A 23462-nucleotide genomic window follows, 5' to 3' on the forward strand; every position below is an offset into this window, starting at 1 on the left:
TTATGAGGTCAGGGTGTTGGATTTGAATGAAGGATTTCACCAATGGCATCAATTGGTGCCACTTTAACCCTCTCTGACCAATCCATTTAATGTCTACATTAAAATTACTATTTGGCCTAAAGGAAATGAAATCAGATGTATTTTGGAGTTATTTGAGATATAATATTGTGATTATACTTCTGAAACAAACATATCAGACGGTATTTTAAAGAAATAAGTATTGTTTTTAGATGATATTTTTTTAGAATAATATGCATTTCTGTAATGATAAGTTTAAGTGAGAAGAGATTCTGGGCTTTTTTAATACAATCTTTGAGATTGTTATTTTTTTTTGCCCGCTGTAAAATGATGAATGCAATTGCTTTCACAATTTATAGTGAAATGCAATATATTCTGAAAACAGCAAAAATAAGGCAAAAATATTTTTTTGAAAAAAATGTAAATATGTATACTGTATTATAAATTGTTAAAAAAATATTAATACTTTTTTCTTTTTTTTCAGATCGATATAGAAAATTTTCGAAAACTACAACCATTTTTAAAACTATTTTTAAAAAAAACAAATGAATAAATATTTTTTTGAGTGAGTATGGTAAGTCAATAATAATAATTGTAGTCTCTCAAGGACCTTGTAATGTGATAATTGATTTTTAGTGTTTTTTTTAAAAAAAAATAAAAAAAAGGTACGCGCACCGTACGCGTACGGTAAAAAAAAAAAAAAAAAGGTTTTAAAAAACATATGTAAAAAAAAGATGAAAGATAAGGTTGGCTTGTGGTAAATAAAAATTCCTTTACCGGGACTGAATTTGATACATAATCATAATAAAATAGCTCAGTAAAATGAGAGGCAGAATCCGTGATATTAGAGTTTCTGAATGGGCTTTATTCCAATAATCGATTATAATCGGATGCTTCAAGTTCCATCACCACGGGGTTCAGGAAGTGAAGTACATACTTTATTGACAAGAAGTAACTTTTATAGTACATACGTTATAATGAAGCAAATACAGTAGGCGTAATAATTGATAAGGAACTTGACGTGGTACCTGCGTAACCGAAAATGGGTGTTTACAAGGAGTAAAAAGACACATGATTGGTTATGATTTCATGCATAGGTGGATCTATAAGATAATACTTGACATAGATGCGCGCGCAGCAGCATGACGTGTAATTGACGTGTAACTAGGGGGTGAAGGGAACTTGACATTAGCTCTACATGTGGAGACGAAAAGTCTGGGGGTCAGATCAACCTAATCCCAAATCATATCTAACATCCTATGTTTAAAGAACTATGTTATCCATAAAGAAGGACTCTCGGACAGAATCTATTCTATACTGACTGTGCGTGTGTGTACAAGCGTCTAAGTGTCTACACTGAATGCGAGGGGATGGGAATATTCCATGGTGACAGGGCTATGAATTACTTGCATGAGGGCAGAGAAACCGGGCCTCTTACTTGGTAACTGGAAGAATGTTTACTTAAGCTACTAGGCAGGAATGCATCGGCTGAGGGGGAAGCAGATAATTCGAAGGTGAAATACAGCTCTTGGCAGAGAATAGGCTGATGTCAGGCTTCGTGGGCCGCGCAGAGAATGAGACAGAGTTCATGGTCACAGATGCAGGCTCAGACTGGAGCTTTCAGAGGCAGAAGGCAAAAAGGAGTTTGATGACAGAATCAGGGCCTACTTGCCTTGGACTGTAAAATGGCATAAGTGAACCATATAAAGCCGGTGGCCTTTCATATTTAGAAATGGAATATCCGACATATTCATGGCGGATCTGACAGAGGACATGTTGACGGTGGACGCACATGTATTTGCGTCTTCATAACTGGAACTGGAGGGAGCATACATGTACTTGTGACATGCACATAGAACCGTTGGGGTCCAAGATAGGGGACATAACTGACCAGGAAAATCCACATTTCCACATTCCCTCCTTGTCCCCCTACTTGCCCTTCAAGAGATATCGATCTTCATCAATCCATCGATCTGTTCATATAGCATCATTTGTTCTTCTTTCTTCTTCCGGGATCTTGAATGAAATCTGGGTGGTGGAATACACGATGTGGCACACAGACCACAAATCGCTGGTCCACATTGTAGACATAGACAGCAACTGAATAGTATGAGAAAGCCAATACCTAGGAAGGATAAAACTCTCCATCCCCAGGCTGATATCACACTCCAAAACCAACTGGACCAAGTCCAAGTGCCTGGGTTCTGGTGTATCTGGTTTACAATCTTATGAAGGCGGGTGATGGCTTTATATACAGATGGCGAATTTTCTGGTATGAATACGCAGCAACTTGATCCGATGACCCTACAAGCTCCGCCCCTATCAGCCAGGATGACGTCAAGGACAAGACGATTTTGAAGCACAACAATCCGCATAGCAGACTGCTCTTCTGTTAAATTGCCTAAGGCGGAAATAGTCTCATTCACTACTGCTTCAAGGGTTCTGGTTAATCTACGTATCAGCTTACTATTAGTAACAGTACCTATATAGGGAAAGATGCCTTTATTAAAATCTACATACTTGTCCCATGCCGTTTCAGTGTAATCGACAATGGGGAGATCTCTCCGCTTTCTGTTGTGTACTAAATGAATATTTCTGTAGTAATCAGGAGGAGCTAGAAAAACAGGTGGCAAAAGGAATGCAATGTAGCAGGTACCATCCCAATCTGGAGGTAGACGCATATATGCAGTCTGACCACATATGAAGTAGGAGTGGCGAGAAGCTCTAAATGAAGATTTGCCTTGATCACGGAATTCTACTATAGTATTGCCTTTACTATGGCCCATAGGTATGGAACCAACCTTTCTTACACACAATTCACCCTTCGCTGGGAATACTGACATGGTGGGCAAGACTAGTTCAACTTCAGATACGACATTTAGAATTATGAGATTAGGTGTAAAATTACCTAATCCATATACTTCATTTTCTAGATCAGTTCCTGTTCTTTTGGGGCGACCCTCCTTGTCAGGGTAGCAGACCTTGAGTAAGACTAGGTTCAGGTTTCCCCATATCCAATGATCTTGGTAAACTGCTGTGTCTGAGTCTATGGAATTGATTAAACTAAACCATGCTCCACAGGAGCCATTATGTGTGAATGGATGTGGAAAGAAAGGCAGGACTCCTTCATAATTCTGATAGGGAGGGAGTCGGCCACACACCCAACAATTGGTGGCATTACTAGTCTGATGGGAATGATGTAACATACTAATGAATGTGTTATTGCGCAGCGCAAGTCTATAAGATAATTCATGCGGAGGTAAGTCACTAAAAGAATGTTCAGTAGTAACATTATAAACATGTCTAGAAATAGGGTAATATATGTGCAACAACATACTCGTACTAATTATTAAAAGACTCAATAAAAACAGAATTAATAATGTCCCCATACAGTGGCTACGCAGTGATTTACAATACGCCTGTCGTTTCAACATTTTCCGGGTATTTTCTCTACTCAGGTCCAAGGGATACATGTCAGAGACAATTCAACCGCTTCACCTTGGAGAGGACTTAAACAATCAAATTGCTCGACTGTTTGGGCCTAAGCTTTAGTTTATAGTTCTTAGAGTCATTTTGTTCAACAAAGGGAAGTTCTGAATCAGTCTGTGAGGGAGTGCAGGGCACAATGTCTATATCCGAGGGTAGTCCATGAAATTTTTTGACGTGGCTTGAATGAATCCAGCCCTTACGGCCCTCGATCTTCACGGCTGTCCTCGTGGTCAACAGGACCAACTTGGGTGCTTTCCACCTGGGCTCCAGCTGGGTCTTTCGGTCGAAATTCCTTACAAACACCAAATCACCCGGAACAACGTCATGGGGTTTCACCTCGGTGTTGTCGGGAAAGGCTGCAGCTACCTGTGAACGACAAGATTGTAGTGCAGACATCAAGGAAGCCAAGTAATCTGTCAGCATATTACAGTCAACATCAGTTATTTTGCGAGGTATAGGCGTCCCCCACATATTCGGTGGTCTGCCGAAGATCACCTCATACGGGGATAGCCCTGTTCGAGAGTGTGCTACCATTCTCATGTAAAAGAGTGCAACGGGTAGCGCTACTACCCAGTCGACACCTTTTTCTCTGCATATTTTGGACATTCTGATTTTCAGGATCTGGTTATGTCTTTCTACGAGGCCTGCTGCCTCGGGGTGTCGGACACAGTGGAATTTCCACTGATATCCTAACAGAAGTGAAACGTGTCTCATTAATTCGGATGAGAACGGCTGGCCGTTATCTGAGTAAACAGCACGTGGTAAACCGTATCGTGGGAAGAATTCTCGAACCAACTGTTTGGCAGTAGTCGGGGCAGTGTAATCTGAAACCGGGTATGCCTCTGTCCAACGGGACAGAGCGCAGACAACTACAAGAACATATTTGAATCCTCGACATCGTTCCATCTGGATATAGTCCATCTGGAGTACTTCAAAAGGATGGTTAGGAGTATGAAATCCACCCTGTTCTACGGGAACGCTTTTTCCTGGGTTAAACTGACAACAGATCATACAGGTACGGACCTTTTGTTTTGCTGCTGCTCGTAAATGTTTATTGAACCAAATGTGTTGAATGCTGTCTAGCATAGCTTTTTCTCCTAGATGTGCTGGACTATGTATAGTGTTTATTATAACTTGGACCATTGAGTCAGGAAGGAACCATACAGACTTTTCCTTCATCATCCATCCTTGGTCCGTTTGGATCCCCCCTAATTCAGTCCATTTCTTTATTTCATCTGGTGTAGCATGTGTCTGTATGTCAATTACGTCAAGAGTAGGATCTTTAACTGTCATGCAATGTGTCGGGACTATTGTCTTTGTCACGTCGGGGATTTGAGTTTGAGCAGTCTGTTTAGCTGTTCTGTCGGCTAGATCATTGCCTTGAGAAATGATATCAGTAACCTTCGTATGAGCTTTACATTTCATGATTGATATTGCAGTGGGTAGATGTATCGCATCTAATAAGGCATGAATGAGGGGTCCGTGCTGAATGTGGGCACCGTGGGAAGTTAAATAACCTCTCTCTCGCCACAGCACGCCGAAGTCGTGTACAACTCCGAATGCATAACGTGAGTCAGTGTATATGTTGACTTTTTTATTCGTGGCTTGAATACAGGCTTGTGTCAGAGCGATGAGCTCTGCGGCTTGAGCTGACAAAGTATTTATACGATTAGTTTCAATGACTTCAGTATCTGTTGTGACTGCGTAAGCGGCCACTAACTCTCCTGTACTTGTTCTCATACATGAACCGTCTACATACAATGTCAGGTCTGGGTCTGATAATGGGACATCGGTTAAGTCTTGTCTGGGTTTTGTTGTTATCGTAATAACTTCAATACAGTCATGGGCTAGTGGGTCTGTTCCTATTACAGGTAGAAGTGTGGCAGGATTCAATGTGTTACAGCGTCTGATTTCTATATGTGGCTGAAACAATGTAAGCTCATATCCTGTAAGTCTTGCTATGGTCAAGTGTTGTGTTTGCGTTCTATTCACAAGAACCTCTACTGCGTGTGGTACTTGAACTGTCAATGGATGTCCTAACACTATAGCATCGCTTTGTCTGATTGCCAAAACTGTCGCTGCTACTGATTTCAGGCATGCAGGCAAAGCCTGAGCTACGGGATCTAATGTGCTAGAAAAATAAGCACATGGTTTGTGTGCTCCTGCTTGTTCCTGTGTGAGTACTGACAAGGCAGTACCTTCGCGTTCTGTAACAAAGAGTGTAAACTGTTTTTTGTAACATGGCGTTGCTAAAACGGGTGCTTGACATAAAGCTTTCTTTAAGCTTTCAAAAGCTTGTGTGTGTTCCTGAGTCCAAGGGAGAACAGTCGGTGTGGCTGCCTCCTGTGTGGTTAACTGAATGAGTGGTTTTGCTAGAAATGCGTACTGAGGGATCCACTGCCTGCAATATGACGTGAGGCCTATGAAAGCTCGTACTTCCTTTTGTGTCTTGGGTATTGGCATGTTAGCTATTAACTGAATGCGGTCGGATGTAAGCTGCCTTCCCTCCTTGGACAGCGAGTGTCCAAGGTAAACAACTCGCTGGACACAGAATTGCAGCTTAGAAGGGGACACCTTGTGCCCCTTTTCGGCTAGGAATTGTAAAACTGTCAGTGATGCTTTCTCACATTCAGGTTCGCTTCTTGCGGTAATCAGCAGATCATCGACATATTGAAGCAAAGCAGTGTTGACTGGCATGTGGATACTGTCAAGTTCTCGTTTCAGTGCTTGGCTATAGATGCTGGGGCTTTCTGTAAATCCTTGAGGTGCGCGTGAGAATTTAAAGCTACGTCCATTTAAACTAAATCCGAACAAGTATTGGCTTTCCGGATCTATTGGGACGCTGAGATGAGATGTCATCAGTGATGTCATGAGTGATGTCACTGACCATGTCATGAGTGATGTAATATGTGACGTCATCAGCAGTGCATTGCGGGCGGGTGAGTTATAGTTAGCTGAACTAACTATAACGGGGCAATTTCATTGGTTTTTTACGAGTAAAATGTCCAGCTAACTATAACATGTGTGAAACCTATGGTTTTTTCACTGAATTTCTAAGGTTTTTTAAATGCTAATTCCTAACTATAACGTGTGTGAAACCTATGGTTTTTTCAGTGAATATATATATATATATATATATATATATATATATATATATATATATACTATACACACACACACACGTGTGTATGTATATATATACTACTGGCGGTCGCCAGTAGATAGTTAAAGTTAGGACCTAGTTTCCATAGGAAAAAAGTTTTTTGTTTTCCCAATAACTTTGGCGCCGGATGACGAATCTTCACGAAAATTTCAAAACTTGTGGGGCGCTCCTGTCAGCTCCTATCCTGAAGTTTCAGGGTGATTCACCAAGCGGGGGCCAACAAAAAAGGGGGGTCCCAAATCGTGTTTTCTCAATGTTAATTCCCATAGAAAACTTTAGACACGGCTACAGCTCGAACTGCTGAATGGAATTACACCAAATTTGGCAAAAAGGTAGCCCTTGTTTCAGAAAGAGACCTTTTTTTAAAATGGTGTAAATCCATTCAGTAGTTTTTGAGATATATAAACATTTGTTTATATATCTGGGCGGACCTAACTACACAAGCACGAGCTTGGCTCTAATTGGCTGACAACACTTCAATCCAGTGTTGGCAGCCATCTTGGTGCAATGCTTTTAGGTCTCGCCTAGCGACGCAGGGCATGCGCTGCGCGGTTGGCGAGATCTATTGTTGTTGATCTACCCAAACACCACTGCACTAACCTAAACCCTAAAATACTACCCCCAGCACGACCCCCTACACTACACAAACACCACTGCACTACCCTACACCCTAAAACTCTACCCCCAGCACGACCCCCTAAACTACCCAAACACCACTGCACTACCCTAAACCCTAAAACACTACCCCCAGCATGAACCCCTACACTACCCAAATACCACTGCAATACCCTAAAAAACGACCCCCTACACTACACAAACCCCACTGCACTATCCTAATCCCTAAAACACTACCCCCAGCACGACAAGCAACACTACACAAACACCACTGCATCACCCTAAACCCTAAAACACTACCCCCAGCATGACACCCTACACTACACAAACACCACTGCACTTCCCTAAAACACTACACGCAGCACGACCCCTACACTACCCAAACACCACTGCACTACCTTAAACCCTAAAACACACCCCCCAGCATGACCCCGTACACTACACAAACATCACTGCACTAACCTAAAACATGACCCCCTACACTACACAAACACCACTGCACTACTCTAAACCCTAAAACACTAGCCCCAGCACGACCTCCAACACTACACAAACACCACTGCACTACCCTAAAACACTACCCCCAGCATGACCCCCTACACTACACAAACACCACTGCACTGCCCTAAACCCTAAAACACTACCCCCAGCACATCCCCTACACTAGTCAAACACCACTGCACTGCCCTAAACCCTAAAACACTACCCCAGCACGATCCCCCTACACTACCCAAACACCACTGAACTGCACTGCCCTAAACCCAAAAACACTACCCCAGCACGACCCCCTACACTTTCCAAACACCACTGCACTACCCTAAACCTTAAATCTACCTTAAATCTACTCCCAGCACGACCCCCTACACTACACAAATACCACTGCACTTCCCTAAACCCTAAATCTACCCCCAGCACGAGCCCCTACACTACACAAACACCACTTCACTACCCTAACCCCTAAAACACGACCCCCTACAATACACAAACACCTCTGCACTGCCCTAAAACACTACCCCCAGCACGACCCCCTACACTACCCAAACACCACTGCACTGCCCTAAACCCTAAAACACTTCTACCAGCACTATCCCCTACACTACCCAAACACCACTGCACTGCCCTAAACCCTAAAACCCTATCCCCTGCATGACCCCCTACACTACCCAAACACCACTGCACAATCCTAAACCCTAAAACACTACCCCAGCATGACCCCCTACACTACACAAACACCACTGCACTACCCTAAACCCTAAAACACTATTCCCAGCACGACCCCCTACACTACACAAACACCACTGCACTACCCTAAGCTCTAAAACACTACCCCAGCACTACCTCCTACACTACCCAAGGACCATTGCACTACCCTAAAACACTACCCCCTAGCACGACCCCCTACACTACACAAACACCACTGCACTACCCTAAACCCTAAAACACTATCCCCAGCACGACCCCCTACACTACACAAACACCACTGCACTACCCTAAGCTCAAAAATACTACCCCAGCACTACCTCCTACACTACCCAAGGACCACTGCACTACCCTAAAACACTACCCCCAGCACGACCCACTACACTACACAAACACCACTGCACTACCCTAAACCCTAAAACACTACTCCAAGCATGACCCCCTACACCATCCAAACACCACTGCACTACCCTAAACCCTAAATCTACCCCCAGCATGACCCCGTACACTACCCAAACACCACTGCACTGCACTACCCTAAACCCGAAAACACTACCCCTAACACGACCCCCTACACTACCCATACACCACTGCACTGCCCTACACCCTAAAACACTAGCCCCAGCACGACCCCTACACTACTGCACTACCCTAAACCCTAAAACACTACCCCAGCACGACCCCTAAACTACCCAAACACCACTGCACTACCCTAAACCACTACCCCCAGCACGACCCCCTACACTACCCAAACACCACTGCACTACCCTAAACCCTAGAAAAGATACTCCCACCCCATGCCCAATCCCCCTTACCTCTCACTCCTCGTGGTTCCTCTCTCCTCATGGTTCCTGCTTCACGTCGTCTCTGAGGGGCAGTGCACGTCGTTGTGAGGAAACGGAACAGCCTCGGTTTCCTTACAACAACATGGATCGTCTACATGTTTTTTAGAATGCACGGTCATTTACCATACATAAAACACACAAGATGATGGACGGAATGTCGCACATTGGCAAAACATTCACCCCCAGTCACAGATCTGGGTTTAATCCATCGTTATTTTGCTCACCACGCCACCCCAGTTCAGACATGGCCATATGCTAATCAGTCTTGATCCTGTGCCTCATGGGAACAGTCCAGCCCGAACTGCCAAGCCATGTCTTCCCTGGACCGGAATCAAGCATCCTAGAACCGGTTTCGGGGTTTCACCCCACTTCAGCCAGGATAGCTTGACTCCAGTGGTGTAGTGAGCACGGGACCCACGTCTGGGCATACCCTTCCCACATAGGGCGAACCGCAAAACACACAAGATGATGAATGGAATGTCGCACATTGGCAAAACATTCACCCCCAGTCACAGATCTGGGTTTAATCCATTGTTATTTTGCTCACCACGCCACCCCAGTTCAGACATGGCCATATGCAAATCAGTCTTGACCCTGTGCCTCATGGGAACAGTCCAGCCCGAACTGTGAAGCCATGTCTTCCCTGGACCAGAATCAAGCATCCTAGAACCGATTTCGGGGTTTCACCCCACTTCAGCCAGGATAGCTTGACTCCAGTGGTGTAGTGAGCACGGGACCCACGTCTGGGCATACCCTTCCCACATAGGGCGAACCGCAAAACACACAACGGGGAGGCGGGTGGGACAGTGAGGAATCCACAGGCAGACACTGTATCCACCAGAAAAAGCGTTACCAAAGGTAAGTAACTTGTTCTTCTGATGGATACTTCTGCCTGTGGATTCCTCACCTTTTGAATAGAATCCCCAAGCCGTACCTCACCCGCAGGAGGATGTCCACCTGACTAGACCAAAAAATCTTGCAAAACAGATCAAGCAAAATGGTCATCCCTCCTAACCTCCGAATCCAATAATAATCGAATAATTTTTTGTAGAAATTATATTAAAAATAATACTTTAAAAATACTTTTATTAATAAATTTAGACAAACACCTAAAGGAAAACTTTTATTTATAATTATTTTAAAGATATTTCATACTTTACAAATTGCTCCGAAGTCGCGACCACAGCGCAACTTTTCAAAATGGCTACCAGAATGCATGCAGCCATCGTGTAGGGTGCGCGAAGGGTGCGCGACTGTATAATATTAAAAAAAAAAGATTGACTATAGTTTTCCTAACTAAAAATCATTCACAATTTAAAAAAAAAAAAAAAAAATATATATATATATATATATATATATATATATATATATATATATATATATATATATATATATATATATATATATATATAAAATAAAAAAAAACAGGATTGAGGTACATTAGACTTCCAAATTTTCATTTTAAAAAACTTTGAAATTCACTGAAAAAACCATTGGTTTCAGGCACGTTATAGTTAGAAATTAGCATTTAAAAAACCATGGAAATTCACTGAAAAAACCATAGGTTTCAGGTACTTTATAGTTAGAAATTAGCATTTAAAAAACCATAGAAATTCACTGAAAAAACCATAGGTTTCAGGAGCATTCTAGTTAGTTGGACATTTCACTTGTATAAAACCCTAGAAATTCCGGCGTTATAGTTAGTTCAACTAACTATAACTCGCGCCCCCGCAATGCACTGCTGATGACGTCACATATTAAATCATTCATGACATTGTCAGTGACCTCACTGATGACAACCCCAGTTACCCACCGTTTTCAATACTAATATCGGCCCTAAGCGGAGCCCCTGCGAGTAATAACCAACCTGCAGCAGAGGAGCCCAACCCCACGTAGGATGACTGGTGTTGGCTGTTAGCAGCCCTCTTTGGGGGTCACCGTGATTGGAATAATGCCCAAACTAGATTCTCAGTGTGCTCCTGGAGCATCAACGGTCCTACCAAGAAACTCCAGTCATTGGATGTGATAACATTTTTTTAAAATACAGGAGGTCACACTCCTTCAGGAAACATGGTCGGAGGTAAGCCTCCTGATAGAAGGCTATTTGGAATATAGGTCTCCAGCCTCAAGATTACACAAGGATGGTAGACCAAGGGGTGGTCTCTCGATCTACGTTACGGCCAAGATAAATATAAACATTGACAACTAAGTTCGACCATCTAATCAGGATAATACGTAACCTACTGAGTGATTACGAATGTGTAGCCGGTTTAATCTCCGGCGATTACAGCACAAACCTTTTTCAAGACCCTCCGGATGACCATGATGAAATATGTTCAGAGAGACTTCCATACATTATGGAGCATACAAAGCCTGCTGGCAATAAACACAGTAAAACTGGTGAATATATGGTATTGCAGCTCAGCATCCTGGGTTATATAATCCTGAATGGTCGTTTTTCTACAGATAAACCTCCAAACTGGACAAGAACAAACGGCCGTACGCACTCTTTTCTACACTGCACCAAATGCAATAAGGATTTGCCCCCGATCGTAAATTATTTCATAGTTGCAAGAGACGGCAGTGACCATCCACCCCAAGCAATCATCCTGTCCTTTCGTGTTGCACAGCATGCCATGGCAAGCATGACAACAAGCGAAATCTTCACAGAGAACCTTAAAAGGTTAAAATGGTCAGATCATTTAAAACCAACTATAATGACAACATGCAGAATCCAGTTAGGCTCAAGGATTTCTGACGACACTTCGCCCACTACACTATGGGAGATTTTTTCTTGTCAATTACTTAAAATATTTGCGCTCACTTCACGAAAAATCAAGACCCACAATTCAATAATTGTATCTGCTGAAATTAAGAAACTAAAAAATCTATGCAATTCAGCACTAAGACAAGTACTGAGGTGCCCGGGAGATGAAAAGTTATTTAACCTTTACAAACAAGCCCAAAAACCATTTAGGCAATTAATCTTTTTAGAGAAACAAAAACGCTCTGACCAGTTCTGGTTAAGATTAGTCCATGCAAGTAAAAATCATAATTCAAAGTCTTTCTAGTCTCTGGTGAACAGGAAAATACATTCCTATGGAGGACAAAGCAGAGCGAATATCTGTGAAGGTGAATGGGTATTCTTTTTAACAACTCACTTCAAAGAGTCCGAAAAGGAAGAAAGTCCAACGGCCAAAACTATAACACCGGCCACGCCGTTCAACCACAGTCAAATCCAGCTCCCCCTGAGCACACAGCGAATCAGGCCACTTGACCAACTAGTAGACACAGCTATTTGGTTACCACCAGCAACAGATATCGAACCGTCACCCCAGCAGGAGGAGTTTCCCCACCAGGTATCAAAAGCATTAGAATTTCTGAGAACCTGTATCGTATGGACAATAATCAAAGACCGCTCAGACGGGGCTCCCAGCCCAAATGGTCTTCCCCAGGCCTTGTACAAGCAAGACACCGTTTTTTGGACCGAACATCTGGCACCCTTATTCAGTTATTGCTGAGCTAGTCAGCTTATACCAGAATCCTGGCGTGGAGCCATTATACACCCAATCTTTAAAGGGGGCACAAGATCCGATACAAAAAATTACAGGATGATCGCCCTCCTGGATGTTGAATCAAAATACTATGCCATTTTGTTGCTTGAAGACCTGTCATCATGGGCTACAAAAAGTCATCTTATTCCCTTCAACCAGACGGGATTCGTGACAAAATCAGGCACCATACCAAACCTGCTTGCCATATCAGTACTGATGGATAAAGCAACAGCCTCAAGATTGTTAATTCATTGCAGCTTTGTCAACTTCAAGGCAGCCTTCGATCAAGTGTCTAGGGGGCAATTATGGATTAAACTGCAGAACTGGGGGATTCCACCCGCCCTCCTAAAAGCTATAATTCAGCTTCACACAAACACATGGATCCGCATGAAACTGGGAGATGGATCCCACATTTCAAGGAAAACCCAAACGTCACGTGGAGTGAAACAAGAGTGCGTGTTGGCTCCCCTTCTTTTTAACCTTTTTATCTCCGACCTATTACAGTCTCTTGATGAAGTCAATTCCCACCCTCCAAAATTTGGCAGAACCAGGGATTGCAATCTGCTGTAAGCGGATGACCTTGTTCTGCTCAGTCAAACAAGGGTTGGTTTGCAGAGGCTGCTCAATCAATTGCTTCTATACACATCTTCAAATAAGTTGGAACTAAATTTAACAAAGACAAGGACAATCACTTATGGGACAAGAAAACATCAAGGTGGTGGATGGCAGTTCAACTGTGAAATCATTAAAAGGGCCACCTCATATAAATACCTACGGGTCCACATGGACAAAAGGTGCACCTTTCTTAAACACAGGGATGAGTTAGGAGCCAAAGCCCTGACCATCCAGGTAACACTCGCGAAGCTCCTAAGGCAACGATCTGGACCAAGCTTGACCCCTCTAATAACCGTTATGAAGGCTAAAATCTCCAACTATTTAACCTACGGGAAGGATAACCACCTGGTGAACAAGATCACAACAAGAATTTTTACGCAAGTGTTAAGACTTCCAAAAAACGCATCACCAATGCAGCTATGACTTGAGTTTGGCCATCAAGATCATCGAGCGGTTGGTGCTGGAGCATTTGTCAAGCGGTGTAATAAGCTATGCCTGTCCAGAGAAGCAAGCCTGGAGGCTATGGTGTGGCAGGAAATATCCTACAGTCAACAGGGACTATCACATCGGCGTTACCAAGATGACTCCTTACAAGTTTTGGAAGCGAAGAAATCTGAAGCACCAATCCATTCCTGCCACCTCTTAAAATGTACATCAACAATAGTGTTGCTCTTGGTCCTTCCATTCAGACAGAGTGCAACTGACACAGGGTAAGCACTCCTGGACGATCATTCGGGAGTTAAGCCAGGGACTGCTGCACCACACAGGTCCTGCTCCTATGCAGTGTTCTGGAAAAAAAAGATTCCTAGCTCTTAGAATGGGGGACTGGCCGTACCTGCACCACTTGCCTGGCTGGCACCACATTAATGATAATACAACGTGCAGGGGTTGTGGGAGCAGCAAGTAATCATTGGAGCACGTAGTTTGCCTATGCCCTGCACTCCTCAACGACCGAAGGATTTGGTTATGGGGCGACTGGAACAAACTCAGCGTCCGCACCTGCAGGAGAGCTATCCTTGCATGTATGAACCCAGAGAACCTGATGCTTAATATCCGGTTCACCAAGTTTGTCACAAGAGCGGCAAAAGGGTTTATCCAAAGGGAGAGGCAACAAGCCAACTCTCATTAACTTGTAGTAGGCTTCCTTTGCAACTCCAGTGGGACCACAAGGCATGAAACTAAACTAAACGTCCCCGAAACTTGGATCCTACTGCTGCTGCTCTAGGAGTAGGTCTACGAAGGTCCCGACAAGAGAGGTCTTTTTTCAGTCGTACCAAGCCAACCTTCTGCCGCAAAAGTTGGCTGTGTGCATCATTCTACCTTTTTCACAGCTTGCAACACTACCTTTGTGTGCCAAGAACAGGGTCTGCATGTTAAGTGGAATTCATCAAACTCAAGCAAGAACATCTCTGTTGAAGTCAGGATTCCCATCACCCAAAAAAAAAAAATTCCATTGGCTGACTATTGGTTTTCTCTAAATAAGCTTTGTTTGGACTGCATTTTGACAGTCTCTGAGCAAAACAAGGTTGTAACATGTTCTCGTTTATAGCCCTGTCATCCTACAATTTGCCTGTGTTCAGCGTATTTCGCACATCGCTCTATTACCCATGTTAATAACAAATAATTTTTTTAATCGCACCTTCTCCCCACACAGCCTCTTCCATGGCCCCACTTGGCACCCCTTGGGCCGCCAGTCCTATGAGGAGTCAGGCAGACCACCCTAGCCGAGCTCTCTGCCCCATTTCAACATGAGAAGCAAAAGAGATCAATGACTCTTACCTCGCAATAAGTCAGAACACAGCTCATTTCGCAATCCCAGTTATAGTGGGTACAAATAGAATCCCTAGACCCGTCCTTTTGCCCAGACCCCCTGCTCAATACACTTCCATACATACAGCACACACCAACATTGAGGCTCCCCGTCCTCTATTGTGCATGCTCCTCAACTGTAGATCAGCAGTACAACACGCCACAGACATTGCAGAAGTCATACTCGCGTACGAAATAGACATCACATTCAGCACAGAATCCTGGCTCAATGACCATTCTACCCCCATCCTAGACCTTCTCACCCCCCAGGTAACAACATCATCAGACACGACAGACCGATCAAAACAGGTGGCGGTCTAGCTATCATTCACAAAGAAGGAATACAGCTTACCACATTAAAACCTACAGAATACCTGACTCTTGAGTACCTAGGTGTTGAACTAGCAGTTAAAGGCACCCTCTTCGCTGAAGAACTCACCGACCTAATAACACATTTCTCCCTAAGAGACACAGAAGACGTGTTCCTGGGTGACCTCAATATCCACTGGAACAACCCAGAAGACACCACAGCCCAGAAACTCTCCAACCTGCTTGAAATTACCAACCTCAAACAACTCTGCAATGAACCAACTCACATCAAAGGAGTAACACTGGATGCTATCATCACAAAAAATTAGCTGGTCTCTCGGAGATCGATCTCTCCCATTGACTGGTCTGACCACCACCTCATACGGTTAAATATTGACTCACATGTCAGATACCAATCAATACGATCTGACAAACCTAAGCACTGTACCAGGAACTTCAAAGAAATCCCTATAACCAAACTGATATCCAGGATTCATGCCCATCTACAACTCCAGCCTGCCACTATGACAGCCGACGACTTCACAGCCCACTTTAATTCAACAATGACGGAGGTGTTAGATCAAGTAGCGCCACTCAAACATGTGAGATCTATCGAATCCAAATCTTGGTTCAACATGGAAATTAATAACAAAAGACGACAACTCAGACAGTCGGAAAGGACCTGGAGACTAAACCCCTCGACTCTACACATAGCGCAACTTAGATCGGCCCGTTCGGCATACAAAAAACAAATTTTTAGAGAAAAGGCCACTTTCTTCCGCAGCCAACTAGACCAGGCAAAGAATAGACCTAGAGAACTCTTCAACATTGTTAAAAGTCAAACAAATGGCACACCCCCTCAAGAAATAAATGCCACCAAGGATAGATGCGAAGAAATCACCAGCTTCTTCGCAGATAAAGTCTCAAATATTGAGCAATCCTTCATCCAAACCTCAAATCCTCCCTCCCTCGCAACATGCCCCCCTTTAATCACCCTTGACCAAACAGATCAAAATCTTACCACCGACAACCAGGTCCGCTTTCATCTGAAAATTGATGCTAATTTGTCGGACTTCGAACTCACGTTGGAAAACGAGGTCTACAATATACTTGCAAGCTTAAAGCCTACTTCCCACACTACTGACACCCTCCCATCCACATTAGTACAAAAACTCAACCACATCATTGCCCCTTTCTGGACAAAAATCATCAACTCCTCTCTTACATCAGGCTGTGTCCCAGACTCCCTTCAACTATGACAAATCACACCCATACTCAAGAAACCAGGGGCCGACCCTAACGAGCTCAACAACCTGAGACCTATCTCCAACCTCCCATTCCTAGCTAAAACATTGGAGAAGTGTGTTCTCTAACAACTTAAACATATGGATGACTTCAACCTCCTCAACACCTTTCAATCAGGATTCAGGAAAGGTTGCAGCACCGAAACAGCGATGCTCAATAATTCAGGCGATATCCACAGAGCCTTAGATGAAGGGGAGGCTTGTCTCCTCATCCTTATTGACTTATCAGCGGAGTTCGACACAATAACTAATCAAGCTCTACTTGAGACTTTGCAGAGGCGCTCTGGCATTAATGGCACAGTACTAAAATGGTTCACTTCCTTCCTTCAACAACGTTCACAAAAAATTAAAATCAACTCCTGCCTCTCGATACCAACACGAGTCACACTTGGAGTCCCACAAGGATTGATCCTCTCACCATCCCTCTTCAATTTCTTCATGGAACCCCTTATAATTATTCTGAAACAAGCAGGGGTTCAATACCACCTATATACAGATGACACACATATCTACTACAAAATCAAATCACCCAGGGACGTCCAACACCACAATGTCATGCGAACCAAGATCCAAACTTGGTTTAACGCAAACCACTTAAATCTGAACCCGGACAAAACGGAATTAGTACTGTTCTCTCTAAAAAGTAACCACCGACAAATTCAAGACTGGCTCAAGAATGTTGAGGCTCTAAACTGCTCCCTCGTCCTATCCGATTCGGTAAAGTCACTAGGCATTACCCTAGATAAGAACCTATCAATGAAGGACCACATCAAAAACGCTGCAAAAGGTACGTTCTACTCACAAAAACACCTCAAGAAAATTAAACCTTTAATTCCCCAGGATGATCTCAAGACAATAGTTCAATCCCAAGTCTTTTCCAAACTGGACTATGGGAACGCCATCCTAACAGGGACACCAAAAGCTCACCTAGCCCCACTAAGGTCAGTCCTTAACATGGCAGCTCGACTCATAAATGGTATAAAAAGATTTGAACACATCACACAAACCCTCAACTGGCTTCCCATGGAACGTAGATGTATCTACAAACTGGTCTACATCACACACAAGGCCCTTCGCGCACATTCCCCCAACTACCTAAACAGCAAACTGGTAAAAGCAGGAAAATCCAGAACTCTGAGAAGCACCAACTCACTTCTTCTCATCCCTCCGAAATTGAAAAGGAAAACGACCCAGTGCCGAGCCTTTTCTGGTTACCCAGGATGTGGAACTCATTACCTATAGACCTCAGATGCTCCATCTCCTGCTTCAAAAGGGACCTGAAACTCCATCTCCTCAACAATTACTTTACCGCCAAAGCCAACTAACCTAGGCTTCAATAACCTAGTGGACTCCCCTCTCACTGGACCTTCAAGGATGGGGGGTTATCTGACTGTTCCAACCACCTGCCTTTTAATCTCCCTTGCACTGTAATCATAAGTATTATGTTTTTGCTTATATCTTTATGCTCCAGGGATGTGGAATTCCTATAGCCCGACGCCCAGGACATATTGTTTGGGGTCAAGGGCAACAAGTTGTAATGTGTATTTTGTCCTTGGGGCAAGTAGGCCCAACCCCCTGCAGCACAAACCCTTTGGCTGCCAGTTTGCAGTACCACATTTTAGATCAGGAAAAGGCATTGTCTACAGTTTAGGTAATGTGTGTCCATGTGTTAATGCTGTTCATACTTGTATTTATGGTTCAATTTTTGAATGCCTTTATTATTAGGGTGAGCGCTCTAAGTACATGTTGTAAGCTCGGACTGCACTACTGACAGTGGTTCCAGTATAAAATTGAACTCACGTTTTCAAAGTTTAGTAATATGAGGCCATGTATAATGGTCCCAGAATGCGTTCTCATTATATACAAATATTTGCAGAAGTTTGAAAGCAAGAGTGATGATTCTTTGCTTTCAAAATAAAATGTTCACAAAAAAATGCAAGTAGGAAAAAACATTTCGATAAACTACCGTAAGATTCTAGGTACCATATCTTTGCAGCATCATTTAGTAACCTGTTGATGTATGCTAGTATTTCCCAAAAATATTCATAATGGAAAATCAGTGTAACCAGTTTAAATACAATTATGGAAACCAAAAATAAATAAGCATTGGCAAAGCCAGTAGGTCTGAAATTGGAGGTCAGTCTTTTGGTTTTGTCAATGCGTGACTTCTACAGGCATGGTTTTTGTAAAACCTTATCGGTATGAGAGCTGCTGGGCCCTCACCATTTTAACAAACATTGGCATAAGCAAAAAAAAATGTGGTCTCAAAAAGTACACATTGCCACAGCAGGTCCGGGCACTGATGAAAACTACTTTGTGTGCCAATATGCTCCATGTGAAAGAGCAGAAGACTGTCATTCACAGTGAAGCCAGCTGATAGAGAGAGAGAGACCACATTTTAATAAACACAAAAGGTCATGGTTATGGCCAGGCCTAATTAGAGGCCCAATTATTAAAGAAAGTGTCAAAAGTGCATTCATGGTATATATCCTTGCATTCAGTGCATAAATACAGTTGCAGTGATTTCACAGAAGTAGGCCAAGCAAAAGTACTGCTAGAAAATATTTGTGAACTGCATTTTACCATGAGCAAATATTCATGCGTAGATTTGCTCAGGTGAAAATCTGAATGTTTCCAAGTTCACTTTTCCTCCAACCACTTTTTTCCTAACCCTGGAAGACGGTATACATCTGCGACTGTCAGGAGTAAATTTCCAACATTTCTCATTATGGGAAAAGATTAGATAAGAGTTGGTGAAAACCCTTAAAACATGACATGTGGCCTAGTAGATTTGCAAAGACTGAAAAGGGCCTTCCAACCCTGGAACGATTGTACCACTATCTTCAGCCCCAGTATGTAGACCTGCAGAAACAATGCAACATAAGGGAATTGCTAGTATTCAAACCCTACTATGGTACAAGCCTTGTCATTATCAGAGAGGCTATTTCACAACCCTTTTATAATGAGATTGCTGCCGTAATTTGTCACCGCATTGCATGCAACAAAAGGGACAAGTGGATTTTGTTACAGGACAAGTAGATATATGAGGCAACCTGCCCCATGGACAAGTAGATATTTTATTAAATTCCACACCCCCATTGCTCCCTCTTATCATGTGATGCAATGCACATTTTTATTTTCCTTTGTGTATGTAAAGCGCTCTGATACACACGGGTCAAGCTAGCGCTATATAAAACATTATAAATAAAAATAAATTAATCGATTGCCACTTGGATTGTATTGGGCAAGCCTCTGAGAAAGATAAGCTTGCAATATGAATTAGGTTAGTACCGTTAGAGATCCTTCCTTTCACAACTGGTCTGTGTTTTGCATACTTTGCACACTGTTTATAAATCATGTTAACAAAACTTTTATTGGTTACCTACATTACCCCTTAATATGTGGCTGAGCTGAATTCCTTCTGTTTGTATTCTGCAGATCTACCTTTTTTTTTTTTTTTTTACAACTGGTTTGTGTTTTGCGTATCTTTGAACAATGTTTAACCCTTGTGTGCAAAAACCTGCTTAGTTACGTGTCACGACTGACTCCTAAACTGTCATTTTAATGGTTCAGATGAACTCTCCCTGCTTATATGTAGCGATGATTTTTTATTATACTGTTTTACTATTAGTCACTGTACATTTTTAACTTTAGTAAAGGTTTTAATTAACCGAACAATAAAATCGAATTGAATAGTGCTTAATTTGCGCCGGTGGTTGCAGGTGTGGGCCACTGGCACTCATTTGTCGGGCTGGGCCATATCTTTCTTCAACTGACTCTGATCCAGAGCATGAGAGAGAAAAACAGGAAAGAAGGAAGAGAAACATAAAAAAAGAGTGACAAAGGCAGGAAGCAGGGATGGAAAAAGAACCTACAAGAGTGAGATAAAGAGGCAGGGACAGCCTGGTGCTGGATTGATGCAAGAGATGGAATTAGGGATCTAAGGTCATAAAACCCGAGAAGAGAAACAAGGAGACAAAGATGCTTCTTTGTTTTATTCAAAATGAAGGTTCTGAGACATAAATACATATAACTGCTCCCCCATGACTTCATGCGTTACATTCTCACCAGAGGGCCCCATCCTATGGGTTCAGCACCTCAGGGGAGCTCCCTTCCAGGGCGGCAGGATACATTAACAGCGGCTGGACAAGGAATAAACCAGGCCCCTCTGTGTTTTATGACATTTAAGATATTTTGGGTATAATGTGTCCGCACTCACCGTCTGCAGGTTCTCGGCTGCTGTGTCACGATGCATGTCAATTCATGCAAACATTATTGCGAAGCTCCCCGCTCCCGATTATCAAATAAACAAGTAATTTAGACTGAGAACAGGTGGGACCGGAAGTCAGGCAATGGGGAGAGGGGTGACCCATGTGATCAGAAGACAGGTATTGCGGAAGGGAGGCGTCGGGTGGAACCGGAAGACAGGCAAAGAGGAGGCGGTGACGCATGGGATCAGAAGACGGATGAGGCGGAAGATAGAGATGAGTGGGACCGGAAAACAGGCAAAGTGAAACCAAAACCGGCCTCTCAGTGTCTGCAGTGATTCCTGCGGTTAATACAATTATAGTTTGTGATTAGAAATCTCTGTTAGTTAACCGGAATTTTCAAAGCAGTTCCCACGACGGAGAGTTGCCTGTCTTTTGTATTTTATGGTATTATTATTCATCATACTCTTGGGGGGGGGGGGGGGCTTTTGATTGACTCTTTGCAGGACCCTTCGGAGGTGGGGGGCCTCAGAAGCGTTTATTTGGGGGTGACAGTATGAGCCCTGTACATACAAGCCACCGGACCGATTTAGAAGCCAAAAATGGCTTCATTTGAGCTGCTTCCCGCCTAAAACCAACTCAGCTGCAATGTAGATCACTGGGGGCAATACATTCGGATTATTATTCAGAATCACACACTCTCATTGCATGAGGTGCATTTGTTCTAAACCCCTCTTTAAAAGATATAACTCTGCAGAGATTGAGTATTTCGAGTGTGAATTCTGTTCACACTGTCTTTGAGTTGTTATCCTTTACCACCTACAGGAGTAAGCCTTGTCGGTGCTTCTTGTTCCTGCCCAGTAACTTCCCACTGCCCCAGGGCCTGGTCCAGGGGCACTTTTCAGCCATGAACAAGGATACTTGAGCTCTATACTCAGTTTTACACCTTCACTCAAATATGCTGTAAATAAGCATTGGAATCTAAAGCGTAGCTGGGCCCGCAGCACCATGACGTGTAATCTCAGTTTTACAACTTCACCCAAATATGCTGTAAATAAGCATTGGAATCTAAAGCGTAGCTGGGCCCGCAGCACCACGACGTGTGATCTCAGCTTTACACCTTCACCCAAATATACTGTAAATAAGCATTGGAATCTAAAGCGGAGCAGGGCCCGCAGCACCATGACGTGTAATCTCAGCTTTACAGCTTCACCCAAATATTCTGTAAATAAGCATTTGAATCTAAAGCGGAGCAGGGCCCGCAGCACCATGACGTGTAATCACAGCTTTACAGCTTCACCCAAATATACTGTAAATAAGCATTGGAATCTAAAGCGTAGCTGGGCCCGCAGCACCATGACGTGTAATCTCAGCTTTACAGCTTCACCCAAATATACTGTAAATAAGCATTGGCATCTAAAGCACAGCAGAGCCCACAGCACCATGACGTGTAATCTCAGCTTTACACCTTCACCCAAATATACTGTAAATAAGCATTGGAATCTAAAGCGGAGTACGGCCCGCAGCCCCATGACGTGTAATCGCAGCTTTACAGCTTCACCCAAATATGCTGTAAATAAGGATTGGAATCTAAAGCGGAGCAGGGCCACAACACTATGAGGTGTAATCTCAGCTTTACACCTTCACCGAAATATACTGTAAATAAGCATTGGAATCTATAGCGGAGCAGGACCCGCGGCACCATGACTTGTAATCGCAGCTTTACAGCTTCACCCTAATATTCTGTAAATAAGCATTGGAATCTATAGCGGAGCAGGACCCGCGGCACCATGAGGTGTAATCTCAGCTTTACAGCTTCACCCAAATATACTGTAAATCAGCATTGGAATCTAAAGCGGAGCAGGGCGCGTAGCACCATGACGTGTAATCTCAGCTTTATAGCTTCACCCAAATATGCTGTAAGTAAGCATTGGAATCTAAAGCGGAGCAGGGCCCGCGGCACCATGACGTGTAATCTCAGCTTTACACCTTCACCCAAATATGCTGTAAATAAGCATTGGAATCTAAAGCGCAGCAGAGCCACAGCACCATGACGTGTAATCTCAGCTTTACACCTTCACCCAAATTTACTGTAAATAAGCATTGGAATCTAAAGCGGAGCAGGGCCCGCAGCACCATGACGTGTAATCTCAGCCTTACAGCTTCACCCAAATATACTGTAAATAAGCATTGCAATCTAAAGCGGAGCAGGGCTCGCGGCACCATGATGTGTAATCTTAACTTTGCAGATTCACCCAAATATACTGTAAATAAGCATTGGAATCTAAAGCAGAGCAGGGCCCGCAGCACCATGACGTGTAATCTCAGCTTTA

At 43.3% G+C, this 23462-nt stretch overlaps 1 protein-coding gene across 1 annotated transcript in view; it reads right to left on the reverse strand.

Moving 5' to 3' along the window:
- LOC146813493 (uncharacterized) overlaps positions 1-21297 on the reverse strand; it is a 35570-nt gene extending 14273 nt beyond the window's left edge. Inside the window, exon 1 of the mRNA XM_085620253.1 lies at positions 21141-21297. The gene's annotated coding sequence lies outside the window, so the exon portion shown is untranslated. The remainder of the gene's footprint in view (positions 1-21140) is intronic.
- Between the last annotated feature and the right edge of the window lie 2165 nt (positions 21298-23462).

The sequence above is a fragment of the Triturus cristatus genome, chromosome 7 (assembly GCF_964204655.1).
Source record: "Triturus cristatus chromosome 7, aTriCri1.1, whole genome shotgun sequence".
NCBI lineage: Eukaryota > Metazoa > Chordata > Amphibia > Caudata > Salamandridae > Triturus > Triturus cristatus.